Raw genomic sequence first — 14,061 nt, forward strand, 5'->3', positions numbered from 1 at the left:
TTTATGTCATTTACTCATCTTTGTAATTCTTAAAGCTACTAGTTCCCTATAAGTAGGACCTTTTACTATTGTATTTTTCATCTTCGGACATCTGGTTCTTAGATCAGATCTTGGTTCTTCTGGTTCCCTCTCTGGGACCGAAGCCAATGATCACTCTTGTTCTTATGTATTTTCAACGGTGGAGTTTCTACACACCATAGATTAAGGTGTGGAGCTCTGCTGTACCTCGAGTATTAATGCAATTACTATTGTTCTTCTATTCAATTCCGCTTGTTCTTTGTCCAAGATATCACTTGTTCTTCAACTTGATGAATGTGATGATCCGTGACACTCATCATCATTCTCACCTATGAACGTGTGACTGACAACCACCTCCGTTCTACCTTAGATTGGGTGAATATCTCTTGGATTCCTGATACACGATGCATGGTTGATCGCCTGACAACCGAGTGCTCGCCTGACAAACGAGCCAGCCATTCCGTGAGATCAGAGTCTTCGTGGTATAGGCAAGAACTGATGGCGGCATTCAAGAGAATTCGGAAGGTCTAACCTTGTCTGTGGTATTCTGAGTAGGATTCAATGATTGAATGACTGTGACGTGCTTCAAACTCCTGAAGGCGGGGCGTTAGTGACAGACGCAAAAGAATCACTGGATTCTATTCCGGCCTGATTGAGAACCGACAGATGGATAGCCGTGCCGTGACAGGGTGCGTTGAACATTTCCAATGAGAGGATGGGAGGTAGCCACTGACAACTGTGAAACCCTTGCATAAGCTTGCCATGGAAAGGAGTAAGAAGGATTGGATGAAGACAGTAGGAAAGCAGAGAGACGGAAGGGAAAGTATCTTCATACGCTTATCTGAAATTCTCACCAATGGAATACATAAGTATCTCTATCTTTATCTTTATGTTTTATTCATCATCTATACCCATTTGAGTCTGCCTGACTAAGATTTACAAGGTGACCATAGCTTGCTTCATACCAACAATCTCCGTGGGATCGACCCTTACTCGCGTAAGGTTTATTACTTGGACGACCCAGTGCACTTGCTGGTTAGTTGTGTGAAGTTGTAGTGATCACGATTTCGCGCACCAAGTTTTTGGTACCGTTGCCGGGGATTGTTTTGAGTATGGACAACTGACGGTTCATCTTGTTGCTTAGATTAGGTATTTTTCTTCAGAGTTCTTAAGAATAAATTCTAGTGTTTCATGATGATCTGTTGAAGTCTGGCTGGCTGAGAAGCCATGTCTAATCTTATTGGACCGAGGTTTCAACCTATCATCACAAGAGCTTGTTGATTTCTATCAATCTTGCTATTGGAGCAATGATCTGCTAAGGCTTGGCTGGCCATTGGCCATGTCTAGTGTTTTGGACCGAAGCTTTCTTTGAAAGCTTGGCTGGCTGTGAAGCCATGTCTAATTCCTGGACCGGAGTCTTAGACTAACATTGCAATGATTCTTGGAATCCAAATTGAGAATTCTGAAACTTTTATTTTCTAGTTTCATATAATTTTCGAAAAAGCACAAAAAAATTATAAAAATCATAAAAACCAAAAATATTTTATGTTTCTTGTTTGAGTCTAGTGTCTAATTTTAAGTTTGGTGTCTTGCATGCATTGTTTAATTGATCTTGGTTCTATTTTCAAGTCAATAGTACAGGGAACTGAAGATTCAGAACATGCAGCAGAGGAATTACACAGAAAAAGCTGGGCGTTCAAAACGCCCAGTGAAGAAGGACAGACTGGCGTTTAAACGCCAGCCAGGGTGCCTGGTTGGGCGTTTAACGCCCAAAAAGGTAGTGCATTGGGCGTTAAACGCCAGAATGTGCACCATTCTGGGCGTTTAACGCCAGGATGGCACAAGGGAGAGGATTTTGTTTTCAAAATCAATTTTTTTTCAAGTTTTCAAAGTTTTTCAAAATCAAATCTTTTTCAAATCAAATCTTTTCAATCAAATGTTTTCAAAATCAATTTCTTTCCTTTTTCAAAGATACTTACTAACAATTAATGATTTGATTGAACATTTTAAGTATGTTGCCTTTTCTGTTGAGAAAGGTTTAATGTTTGAATCATATCTTTTCTTGTTAGGCAAGTCATTAATTTTTAAAATCAAATCTTTTTAAAATTGTTTTCAAATCATATCTTTTCAATCATATCATTTTAAAAACCATAACTTTTCAATCATGTCTTTTTAATCACATCTTTTTCAAAATAGTTTTCAATCATATCTTTTTGATTTCTAATTTCAAAATCTTTTTCAAAAATCACTTGATTTCTTTCCCACTCTTGATTTTCGAAAATCAATTAAAGTTTTTCAAAAATATTTTCAAAATATTTCACTTGATTTTCGAAAATTTTTTCCTCTCTTCCCACATCCTTCTATTTATGGAGTACCACTCATTCTCAATGCACAATTCGAACTCTATCTAATTAAGTTCGAATTCTTCTACCTCTTCTTTCTATTTTTCTTTTCCTCTAACACCCCAAGGAATCTCTATACTGTGACATAGAGGATTCCATATTTTCTTGTTCTCTTCTCTTTCATACGAGCAGGAACAAAGACAAAGGCATTCTTGTTGAAGCTGACCCTGAACCTGAAAGGACCTTGAAGCGAAAGCTAAGAGAAGCTAAGGCACAACTCTCTGTAGAGGACCTGACAGAAATCTTCAAAGAAGAAGAAACCATGGCAGCCGAAAACAACAACAACAACAACAATACAAGGAAGGTGCTGGGTGACTTTACTGCACCTACTCCCGACTTCTATGGGAGAAGCATCTCTATCCCTGCCATTGGAGCAAACTACTTTGAGCTTAAGCCTCAATTAGTTTCTCTAATGCAACAGAATTGCAAGTTCTATGGACTTCCATTGGAAGATCCTCATCAGTTCTTAGCTGAATTCTTACAAATCTGTGACACTGTCAAGACTAATGGGGTTGACCCTGAGGTCTACAGACTTATGCTATTCCCTTTTGCTGTAAGAGACAGAGCTAGGACATGGTTGGATTCCCAACCTAAAGAAAGCCTGGACTCATGGGAAAAGCTAGTCAATGCCTTCTTGGCAAAGTTCTTTCCACCTCAAAAATTGAGTAAGCTTAGAGTGGAAGTCCAAACCTTCAGACAAAAGGATGGAGAATCCCTCTATGAAGCTTGGGAAAGATACAAACAATTGATCAGAAAATGTCCATCTGACATGCTTTCTGAATGGAGCATCATAGGTATTTTCTATGATGGTCTCTCTGAACTATCCAAGATGTCTTTGGATAGCTCTGCTAGAGGATCTCTTCATCTAAAGAAGACGCCTACAGAAGCTCAAGAGCTAATTGAAATGGTTGCAAATAACCAATTCATGTACACTTCTGAAAGGAATCCTGTGAACAATGGGACAAGTCAGAAGAAAGGAGTTCTTGAGATTGATACTCTGAATGCCATTCTGGCTCAGAACAAGATATTGACTCAACAAGTCAATTTGATTTCTCAAAGTCTGTCTGGAATGCAAAATGCACCAAGCAGTACTAAGGATGCTTCATCTGAGGAAGAAGCTTATGATCCTGAGAATCCTTCAATGGAAGAGGTGAATTACCTAGGAGAACCCTATGGAAACACCTATAATTCTTCATGGAGAAATCATCCAAATTTCTCATGGAAGAATCAAGAGAGACCTCAACAAGGTTTCAATAACAATAATGGTGGAAGAAACAGGTTTAGCAATGGCAAGCCTTTTCCATCATCTTCTCAGCAACAGACAGAGAGTTCTAAGCAGAACACCTCTGACTTAGCAACCATGGTCTCTGATCTAATCAAAACCACTCAAAGTTTCATAACTGAAACAAGGTCATCCATTAGGAATTTGGAGGCACAAGTGGGACAGCTGAGCAAGAAAGTTACTGAACTCCCTCCTAGTACTCTTCCAAGCAATACAGAAGAAAATCCAAAAGGAGAGTGCAAGGCCATCAACATGGCCGAATTTGGAGAGGAGGGAGAGGAAGTGAACGCCACTGAGGAAGACCTCAATGGGCGTGCACTGACCTCCAATGAATTCCCTAATGAGGAACCATGGGAATCTGAGGCTCAAAATGAGACCATAGAGATTCCATTGGACTTACTTCTGCCTTTCATGAGCTCTGATGAGTATTCTTCCTCTGAAGAGGATGAGTATGTCACTGAAGAGCAAGTTGCTAAATACCTTGGAGCAATCATGAAGCTAAATGACAAGTTATTTGGAAATGAGACTTGGGAGGATGAACCTCCTTTGCTCACCAAAGAACTGGATGACTTGTCTAGGCAGAAATTACCTCAAAAGAGACAAGATCCTGGGAAGTTTTCCATACCTTGTACCATAGGCACCATGACCTTCAAGAAGGCTCTGTGTGACTTAGGGTCAAGTGTAAACCTCATGCCTCTCTCTGTAATGGAGAAGCTAGGGATCTTTGAGGTACAAGCTGCAAGAATCTCACTAGAGATGGCAGACAACTCAAGAAAACAAGCTTAAGGACTTGTAGAGGATGTTCTGGTAAAAGTTGAAGACCATTACATCCCTACTGATTTCATAGTCCTAGAGACTGGGAAATGCATGGATGAATCTATCATCCTTGGCAGACCCTTCCTAGCCACAGCAAAGGCTGTGTTTGATGTTGATAGAGGTGAACTGATCATTCAAGTGAATGAAGAATCCTTTGTGTTTAAGGCTCAAGGATATCCCTCTGTCACCATGGAGAGGAAGCATGAAGAGCTTCCCTCAAATCAGAGTCAAACAGAGCCCCCACAGTCAAACTCTAAGTTTGGTGTTGGGAGGCCACAACCAAACTCTAAGTTTGGTGTTGAACCCCCACATTCAAACTCTAAGTTTGGTGTTGGGAGGTTCCAACATTGCTCTGAGAAAATGTGAGGCTCCATAAGAGCCCACTATCAAGCTACTGACATTAAAGAATCGCTTGTTGGGAGGCAACCCAATGTTATATTTTATCTATTTTCTTTTGTTATTTTATTTTTTTTTTGTAGGTTGATGATCATAAGAAGTCACAAAATCAATTGAAAAAGCAAAAACAGAATGAAAAACAGGAAGAAAAATAGCACACCCTGGAGGAAGAACCTACTGGCGTTTAAACGCCAGTAAGGCTAGCAGTTGGGCATTTAACGCCCAGTTTGGCACCATTCTGGGCGTTTAACGCCAGAAAGGGGCACCAGACTGGCGTTAAACGCCAGAAAAGGGCAAGAACCTGGCGTTAAACGCCAGAAATGGGCACCAGCCCGGCGTTTAACGCCAGATTTGGCACAAAACGTGTTTTTGCATGTCATTTGGTGCAGGGATGACTTTTCCTTGACACCTCAGGATCTGTGGACCCCACAGGATCCCCACCAACCCCACCACTCTCTCTCTTCTTCTTCACCCATTCACCAATCACCTCAATACCTCCTCCCCAAAAACCCTTCACCTATCAAATCCCATCTTTCTCTTCACCACTCACATCCATCCTTCATAAAACCCCACCTACCTCACCCTTCAAATTCAAACCACTTTCCCTCCCAAACCCACCCATACATGACCGAACCATAAGCCCCTCCTCTCCTATATAAACCCTTCTTCACCCCTTCATTTTCACACAACCTAAACACCACTTCTCCCCCTCTTTGGCCGAACACAAAGCCATTCCCTTCTTCTTCATTTCTTCTTCTTCTACTCTCTTCTTTCTTCTTTTGCTCGAGGATGAGCAAACCTTTTAAGTTTGGTGTGGTAAAAGCATTGCTTTTTGTTTTTCCATAACCATTTATGGCATCCAAGGCCGGAGAAACCTCTAGAAAGAGGAAAGAGAAGGCAAAAGCTTCCACCTCTGAGTCATGGGAGATGGAGAGATTCATCTCAAGGGTGCATCAAGACCACTTCTATGAAGTTGTGGCCTTGAAGAAGGTGATCCCCAAGGTCCCTTTTTCACTCAAAAAGAGTGAATATCCGGAGATCCGACATGAGATTCGAAGAAGAGGTTGGGAAGTTTTCACCAACCCCATTCAACAAGTCGGAATCTTAATGGTTCAAGAGTTCTATGCCAATGCATGGATCACCAAGAGCCATGATCAAAGTGTGAACCCGAATCCAAAGAATTGGCTTACTATGGTTCGGGGGAAATACTTGGATTTTAGTCCGGAAAATGTAAGGTTGGCATTCAACTTGCCCATGATGCAAGGAGATGAACATCCTTACACTAGAAGGGTCAACTTTGATCAAAGGTTGGACCAAGTCCTCACTGACATTTGTGAAGAGGGCGCCCAATGGAAGAGAGATTCAAGAGGGAAGCCGGTTCAATTAAGAAGGCATGACCTCAAACCCGTGGCTAGAGGATGGTTGGAGTTTATCCAACGCTCAATCATTCCCACTAGCAACCGGTCCGAAGTTACTCTAGACCGGGCCATCATGATCCATAGCATCATGATAGGAGAAGAAGTGTAAGTTCATGAGGTTATAGCCCAAGAACTTTATAAGGTGGCGGACAAGTCCTCTACCTTGGCAAGGTTAGCCTTCCCTCATCTCATTTGTCACCTCTGTTATTCATTTGGAGTTGACATAGTGGGAGACATCCCCATTGATGAGGACAAACCCATCACTAAGAAAAGGATGGAGCAAACAAGAGACCCCTCTCATCATGAGATCCCTGAGATACCTCAAGGGATGCACTTTCCTCCACAAGACTATTGGGAGCAAATTAACACCTCCCTAGGAGAATTGAGTTCCAACATGGGACAACTAAGGGTGGAGCACCAAGAACATTCCATCCTCCTCTATGAAATTAGAGAAGATCAAAGAATCATGAGAGAGGAGCAACAAAGACAAGGAAGAGACATTGAGGAGCTCAAGCACTCCGTAAGACCTTCAAGAGGAAGAACAAGCCGCCATCACTAAGGTGGACCCGTTCTTTAATCTCCTTGTTCTTTATTTTCTTGTTTTTCGAAAATTTATGCTTTATGTTTGTCCATGTTTGTGTCTTATGATCATTAGTGTCTATGTCTTAAAGTTATGAATGTCATATGAATCCATCACCTTTCTTAAATAAACAAGTGTTCTTAATTGAAAAAGAAAAGAATTGCATGAATTTTGAATTTTATAACAGTTTAATTATTTTGATGTGGTGGCAACACTTTTGTTTTCTGAATGTATGCTTAAACAGTGCATATATCTTTTGAATTTGTGGTTCATGAATGTTGGCTCTTGAAAGAATGATGAAAAAGGAGACATGTTACTGAGGATCTGAAAAATCATAAAAATGATTCTTGAAGCAAGAAAAAGCAATGAATACAAAAAAAAAAACGAAAAAAAAAGAGGGGAAAAAGAGAAAAAGAAAAAGAAAGAAAAAAAAGAAAGAAATAAAGTTGTGATCCAAGGCAAAAAGAGTGTGCTTAAAAACCCTGGACACCTCTGATTGGGGACTTTAGCAAAGCTGAGTCACAATCTGAAAAGGTTCACCCAATTATGTGTCTGTGGCATGTATGTATCCGGTGGTAATACTGGAAGACAGAGTGCTTTGGGCCACGGCCAAGACTCATAAAGTAGCTGTGTTCAAGAATCATCATACTTAACTAGAAGAATCAATAACACTATCTGGATTCTGAGTTCCTAAAGAAGCCAATCATTCTGAATTTCAAAGGATAGAGTGAGATGCCAAAACTGTTCAGAGGCAAAAAGCTAAAAGCCCCGCTCATCTAATTAATACTGATCTTCATAGATGTTTTTGGAATTCATTGCATATTCTCTTCTTTTTATCTTATTTGATTTTTAGTTGCTTGGGGACAAGCAACAATTTAAGTTTGGTGTTGTGATGAGCGGATAATTTGTACGCTTTTTGGCATTGTTTTTAGTATGTTTTTAGTATGATTTAGTTAGTTTTTAGTATATTTTTATTAGTTTTTAATTAAAATTCACTTTTCTAGACTTTACTATGAGTTTGTGTGTTTTTCTGTGATTTCAGATATTTTCTGGCTGAAATTGAGGGACCTGAGCAAAAATCTGATTCAGAGACTGAAAAGGACTGCAGATGCTGTTGGATTCTGACCTCCCTGCACTCGAAGTAGATTTTTCTGGAGCTACAGAAGTCCAATTGGCGCGCTCTCAACGGCGTTGGAAAGTAGACATCCTGGGCCTTCCAGCAATATATGATAGTCCATACTTTGCCCAAGATTTGATGGCCCAAACCGGCGTTGAAAGTCACCTTCAGAATTCCCAGCGTTAAACGCCGGAACTGGCACCAAAATGGGAGTTAAACGCCCAAACTGGCATAAAAGCTGGCGTTTAACTCCAAGAAGAGTCTCTACACGAAAAATGCTTCATTGCTCAGCCCAAGCACACACCAAGTGGGCCCAGAAGTGGATTTTTATGTCATTTACTCATCTTTGTAATTCTTAAAGCTACTAGTTCCCTATAAGTAGGACCTTTTACTATTGTATTTTTCATCTTCGGACATCTGGTTCTTAGATCAGATCTTGGTTCTTCTGGTTCCCTCTCTGGGACCGAAGCCAATGATCACTCTTGTTCTTATGTATTTTCAACGGTGGAGTTTCTACACACCATAGATTAAGGTGTGGAGCTCTGCTGTACCTCGAGTATTAATGCAATTACTATTGTTCTTCTATTCAATTCCGCTTGTTCTTTGTCCAAGATATCACTTGTTCTTCAACTTGATGAATGTGATGATCCGTGACACTCATCATCATTCTCACCTATGAACGTGTGACTGACAACCACCTCCGTTCTACCTTAGATTGGGTGAATATCTCTTGGATTCCTGATACACGATGCATGGTTGATCACCTGACAACCGAGTGCTTGCCTGACAAACGAGCCAGCCATTCCGTGAGATCAGAGTCTTCGTGGTATAGGCAAGAACTGATGGCGGCATTCAAGAGAATCTGGAAGGTCTAACCTTGTCTGTGGTATTCTGAGTAGGATTCAATGATTGAATGACTGTGACGTGCTTCAAACTCCTGAAGGCGGGGCGTTAGTGACAGACGCAAAAGAATCACTGGATTCTATTCCGGCCTGATTGAGAACCGACAGATGGATAGCCTTGCCGTGACAGGGTGCGTTGAACATTTCCAATGAGAGGATGGGAGGTAGCCACTGACAACGGTGAAACCCTTGCATAAGCTTGCCATGGAAAGGAGTAAGAAGGATTGGATGAAGACAGTAGGAAAGCAGAGAGACGGAAGGGAAAGTATCTTCATACGCTTATCTGAAATTCTCACCAATGGAATACATAAGTATCTCTATCTTTATCTTTATGTTTTATTCATCATCTATACCCATTTGAGTCTGCCTGACTAAGATTTACAAGGTGACCATAGCTTGCTTCATACCAACAATCTTCGTGGGATCGACCCTTACTCACGTAAGGTTTATTACTTGGACGACCCAGTGCACTTGCTGGTTAGTTGTGCGAAGTTGTAGTGATCACGATTTCGCGCACCATATGTGTATACATGCATGAAATAAATGTTGATTGTTAGAAGAAAAACAAATCTTAGAAAGCACGATTAGGAGAGAATTGAGTGAATCGACCCTAAACACTTGAGCGAATAGAGTGCAAACACATCCGGTGAGGGTTCGATTGCTCAATTACATGTTTCCACCTATAATCATCACTTTTCATGCAAGTTTGTAAAAATATTTAATAACTCAATCAATTGTGGATTAGACTTGCTAGTCCTTATCCCTTGTGCATATATGCTTCTTGGAAATTGATTTATTTTGACCAAGCAATTGCATTCATTTAGATAGTTGCAGTTAGATAGGTTACATATAGTTTAGTTCCATTGAATAAATGCCATACCCTCACTTCATTCTTAGTTTAAGCATGAGGACATGCTTGGTTTAAGTGTGGAGAGGTTGATAAACCCCATTTGTAGGGTTTATCTTGTATTGATTTTAAGGGATTTTATGACCTTTTACCTACATTTATTCAATGAATTAGCATGGTTTTGTGATTCTCCCTTAATTTGTGCTTAAGTGTGAAAACATGCTTTTTAGGCCTTTAACTTGATAATTTTAATATCTCTTTGATTCCACTAGATGTCTTGATGTGTTTGTTAGTGATTTCAGATTGAAAAGACTAGGAATGGATCAAAGGAGTGAAGAAGAAAGCATGCAAAGTGGAGAAGATCATGAAAATCCAAAGAGTTGAACTCGCCCGTGGACGCGCGTGCGCACCTGGCGCTTATGCGCACCTTGTGAAATGGCCCATGGACGCGTACGCGTGCTGTGCACGTACGTGTCGATGCTGATACTTGATTTTTAAGTGAATTCGTGCCCAAAGAATTCTGAGAGTTGTGGGGCCCAATCCCAACCAACTTTGGCGCCTAAATTGCTATTTAAAGCCAAGGATTGAAAAGCAAAGGGGGATTCCATCATTCACACTCATTAGGATTAGTTTAGAGTTAGTTTTAGAGAGAGAAGCTCTCACTTCTCTCTAGGATTAGGATTAGGATTAGGTTTAGTTCTTAGATCTAGGTTTAGATTCATGCTTTCTTCTACTTCTACCTTTCAATTCTTTGTTGTTGCAATCATTCATTCTTCTTCCATTCTTTTGTTGTAATCTCCTTTATGTTGCTTCTATATTTTATTGTAGATCTACTCTTGTCTCTTCTATTTTCTTTTCATTCAATTCAAGAAAATTCATAATAATTGTTCTTCTTTTGGTTGTTGTTGTTAATTCATTGCAATAATTGTTGTTAGATTTCATTCTTGTTGTAGATTTCATATGCTTTCTTTTTGTGCCTTCCAAGTGTTTGATGAAATGCTTGGTTGGATTTTAGAGTAGAATTTTATGCTCTTGGCTTGGAAAGGTAACTTAGGAACTCTTGACTTACTAATGTCCAAGTGATTGATGATTGGGAGCCATTGACTCTAGTTCTCACTAATTGAATTAGTGGAGAGTTAGGACCTATGGACTTGGATTGATATATCTCATTTAACTTTCCTTTACTACTAGTTAGAGGATGATTTAATGAGATTAATCCTTGCCAATTCTCATATTGTGGTTAGTGATTAGGATAGAGATCCTTGACCACCAACCCTTGCCAAGACCTTTTTAGCCATTAGTTTACTTTTTGCCATTTATCTTTCATGTTTCTTGTCAAAACCCCAAAAATAACTCATAACCAATAACAAGACACTTTATTGTAATTTCTAGGGAGAACGACCCGAGGTTTGAATACTTCAGTTATTAATTTTAGGGGTTTGTTTTAGTGACAAACAATCTTTTGTATGAAAAGATTATTGCTTAGTTTAGAAACTATACTTTGACGATATTTCATTTGTGAAATTCTAAACCATAAAAAATCCAATCATCAGCAAACGGTGGAGAGTGTCAGAAGATAAGGATGGTTTATGGAGGTTCAAGGACCGGATTATTGTGCTAGATGTCAAAGATTTGCGATAAAGCATCTTGAAAAAAGCTCATAAGAGCGGATTCTCAATCCATTTGGGAAGTACTAAGATGTATCAAGATCTGAAGACGATGTTTTGGTGGCCAGGAATGAAAAATGATGTGGCGTTGCACATTTTCAAGTGTTTAACTTGCCAAAAAGTTAAGATTAAACACTAAAGACCATCAGGAACCCTTCAGTCTTTGGAGATTCCATAGTGGAAATGGGAGAGTATTGCAATGGACTTCATGTTGTGTTTACCCCTAGAACTCGGACTGGTTACGATGCTATTTGGATAATTATGGATCGACTGACCAAGTCGTTTCACTTTCTCCCCATTCGAATAAGTTGCACAATGGAGGAGTTAGAACGGCTATATATTGAGGAAATTGTGAGATTACACAGCGTATCTTCCACCATTATATCCGACAGGGATCTTTGATTCACATCAAGGTTCTGGGGAGCCTTTCAGCGAGCATTTGGCACTCAACTGAGCCTAGGCTCTACATATAACCCTCAGACAGATGGGCAGTCAGAGAAAACCATCTAAACTTTGGAGGATATGCTGAGAGCTAGTGTTTTGGACCATCCGGCGAGCTGGGATTGGTATATGCCCTTAGTGGAGTTTGCATATAACAACAGCTACAATGAGAGGATTGGAATGGCTCCGTATGAAGTTTCGTATGGTAGTAAATGTCAATCATCTCTATGCTAGTATGAAGCTGGAGAAAGGCCCTTGTTAGGGCCTAAAATGATAGTTGAGACCCCGGAGCAGATAAAGAAGATCCATAGTCGAATGCTTATAGCTCAAAGTCGTCAAAAGAGCTATGCTGATCAAAGGCGGAAGCCTTTGGAGTTTGAGGAAGGAGAACACGTCTTTCTGAAAGTTACTCCAACCACCGGAGTGGGAAGAGCCACTAAGACTAAGAAATTGAATCCCTGATACATTGGACCGTTTAAGATCCTGAAGAGAATTGGACCAGTGGCTTATAGGATCGCTTTACCTCCGCACCTTTCAGATCTGCACAATGTGTTTCACGTGTCGCGGCTTCGTAAATACACCCCTGATGCAAGTCACGTTCTAGAGCCAAAATCGGTTCAAGTAAGGGAAGATTTGACGCTTCCAGTAACTCCAGTCAGGATTGATGACACTAGTATCAATCATTTACGCAGAAAAGATGTCTCTTTGGTGAAAGTAGCTTGGAGTCGAGCTGGCATTGAAAAGCATACCTGGGAGCTTGAGTAAAATATGCGGAAAGACTACCCACACCTCTTTTTAGGTAACTGAATCTGAATTTTGAGGACAAAATTCTAAATTAGATGGGTAGGATGTAAACCCCACTAATATTAGTAAATAATTATCCAATAAATTAAATTTTAATAAGAAAAATTAGAAATGAAAATCTTATATTAAAATAGGATAGAGCTCTTTAAAACAAAAATTTTGACACTACTTTCAAAAAATTTGGCCCAAGATTGGGTCGAATGGACCAAATTGGTTGAATCGGCCCAAACCGGACCCGTGGGCCCAACCAAATCACTTAACATATGAGCTAAGGCTCATATTCTTCCCTTTCAGCATGAAAAGCACGCTAGGGATGCCAAGAAGAGGGAAGAACTTGTGGTAAACTCCAAACCCTCATCATGATTTAAATCCACCATAACTTCTTGCTCCGAGCTCCAATCGCCGCACCATTTGCGGCCACGCGTCCACTGCATCGAGCTCTACGATTCTATCGGATCAATTTTATAGGTAAGCTTCAATCTCACCCCAGACTCTCTATCCCTCAATTTTTGAAATTAAAGAGAATCCAAGTTGAGGAATTGTTGATTTTGGTTCTCTAGGTTCAATCTAGCTTGTGGAGCTTGTTGGACTTGACTCTCTTGGTCCATGGGTACGGCAAGGATTATTAACCCTAGTTAATTTATTGAATTAGTGTATGAGTATTGAATTTTAAATATTGGTATGTGTAAATATATTGGAGTTTGATTTTGGTCATTTAAAGGCTTGGTAGAGGATTACTGTTGATGCTTTGGTGATTTTCGGCCTTGGAGTTGTGTTTGGCTTACTGGGTTGTCTTGGACAAACGTAAAAATCGGCCAAGGTATGGTTTAGGTTTCGCGTATTTAATATATAATGTTCTGTGAAAACTTAGGCTAGACGACCCTAGGATAGGTTGGAATGTAAAAGAATGTTTAATGCTTAGTATCCTGTTATTGAATTGTATTATGAGTTGTGTGTTGGATTGGATAATTGTTATGGATGATAATTATAAGATGTGAATTGATGAATTTATGATTATGGACTTGTTGATAAGAATATATGAATGTTTTGGATAGGTGAATGACAAAGTGGTTGATATATTTGCAAGATTGATACATGATAATGTGGAATTGAATTATGGTAGTTATGGAAGGATTATTGTGGTAATGACAAGGTGATGTTATGTTGATTTTGGTGTATGATATGTTAGGTTTGAATTGAATTCTTAAGAAAATTGAGGTTTTGAACCTTGTAAGAAATTTAATTTTCGGGCCAAACTTTTGCGAGCTATAACTTAGCTTCCGAACCCCCAAATGGTTTCAAACTTATTTGGTATGAAAATTGGGTTTGTGAAGTTTATGCTGTTCGAAGAACGGCTGAAAAATGTTCTAA

At 39.7% G+C, this 14,061-nt stretch overlaps 1 non-coding gene across 1 annotated transcript; it reads right to left on the reverse strand.

The window, feature by feature from the left end:
• Positions 1 to 3,087: 3,087 nt before the first annotated feature.
• LOC130964215 (small nucleolar RNA R71) lies at positions 3,088 to 3,191 on the reverse strand. The gene has a single exon (XR_009080317.1). It is a non-coding gene; the product is annotated as a small nucleolar RNA R71 (small nucleolar RNA).
• Between the last annotated feature and the right edge of the window lie 10,870 nt (positions 3,192 to 14,061).

The sequence above is a fragment of the Arachis stenosperma genome, chromosome 2, assembly GCF_014773155.1.
Source record: "Arachis stenosperma cultivar V10309 chromosome 2, arast.V10309.gnm1.PFL2, whole genome shotgun sequence".
NCBI lineage: Eukaryota > Viridiplantae > Streptophyta > Magnoliopsida > Fabales > Fabaceae > Arachis > Arachis stenosperma.